Below are 1,431 nucleotides of genomic sequence, written 5' to 3' on the forward strand. Positions count from 1 at the left end.
TTCAAGAACTCCCTTCTTCTGAGGTGTCCCATTACTCACAGGATTCCTATCAGAAGTGTACATAAACTAGTTATTAGCAACCATGTCAATGAGTTCTTGAGCTTCTGCAGGCATTTTCTTTAGGTGAATGGATCCACCTGCAGAAGTATCCAATGACATCTTAGCTAATTCAGACAAACCATCATAGAATATATCCAGGATGGTCCATTCTGAAAGCATGTCAGAAGGACACTTTTTGGTCAGTTGCTTGTATCTCTCCCAAGCTTCATAGAGGGATTCACCTTCTTTCTGTCTGAAGGTTTGAACATCCACTCTAAGCTTACTCAGCTTTTGAGGAGGAAAGAACTTGGCTAAGAAAGCCGTGACCAGCTTATCCCAAGAGTTCAGGCTATCTTTAGGTTGAGAATCCAACAATATTCTAGCTCTGTCTCTCACAGCAAAAGGGAAAAGCATGAGCCTGTAGACTTCAGGATCTACTCCATTAGTCTTAACAGTATCACAGATCTGCAAGAATTCAGTTAAGAACTGAAAGGGATCTTCAGATGGAAGTCCATGAAACGTGCAGTTTTGTTGCATCAGAGAAACTAATTGAGGTTTAAGCTCAAAATTGTTTGCTCCAATGGTGGGATGGAGATGCTTCTTCCATGTAAATTGGAATTTGGTGCAGTAAAGTCACCAAGCATCCTCCTTGCATTATTATTATTTTCGACTGCCATATCCTCTTCTTGTTCGAAAATTCCTGTAAAGTTATCTCTGGATTGTTGTAGTTTAGCTTCTCTTAGTTTCCTCTTCAGAGTCCTTTCAGGTTCAGGATCTGCTTCAACAAGAATGTTCTTGTCCTTGCTCCTGCTCATATGACAAAGAAGGGAATAACAAAAAAAATATGGAATCCTCTATGTCACAGTATAGAGATTCCTTTGTGTGAGTAGAAGAAGAAAAGAATGTAATGTAAGGAAAGAGAAGGGAGGAGAATCTAAACACAAGGGTGAGGAGAGCAAAGATATGAGATGAAGAGAAGTGTTAGTAAGTAATAAATAAATAGAAGGAGATGGGAAAGATGGAATTTCAAAAAATAAATTTTGAAAAAGAGTTAATGATTTTCAAAAATTAAGATAAAATTAAAATTAAAATAAAAAATTGAAACAATTAATTAATTAAAAGAAATTTTTCAAAAAGAGGGAGGTATTTTCGAAAATTAGAGAGGGATAGTTAGTTAGGTAGTTTTGAAAAAGATAAGAAACAAACAAAAAGTTAATTATTTAGTTGAAACAAATTTTGAAAATCAATTTTTAAAAGATAAGAAGATAAGAAGTTAGAAAAGATATTTGAAAAAGATATGATAAAAAGATATTTTTGAAAAGATATGATTGAAATTAGTTTTGAAAAAGATTTGATTTTTAAAAATCACAATTAATGACTTGATTCACAAGA

At 34.0% G+C, this 1,431-nt stretch overlaps 1 non-coding gene across 1 annotated transcript; it reads left to right on the plus strand.

The window, feature by feature from the left end:
- Window positions 1–213: 213 nt before the first annotated feature.
- On the plus strand, window positions 214–321 carry LOC112745348 (small nucleolar RNA R71). Its single transcript, XR_003173282.1, has one exon. It is a non-coding gene; the product is annotated as a small nucleolar RNA R71 (small nucleolar RNA).
- Window positions 322–1,431: the final 1,110 nt, after the last annotated feature.

The sequence above is a fragment of the Arachis hypogaea genome, chromosome 14 (assembly GCF_003086295.3).
Source record: "Arachis hypogaea cultivar Tifrunner chromosome 14, arahy.Tifrunner.gnm2.J5K5, whole genome shotgun sequence".
NCBI lineage: Eukaryota > Viridiplantae > Streptophyta > Magnoliopsida > Fabales > Fabaceae > Arachis > Arachis hypogaea.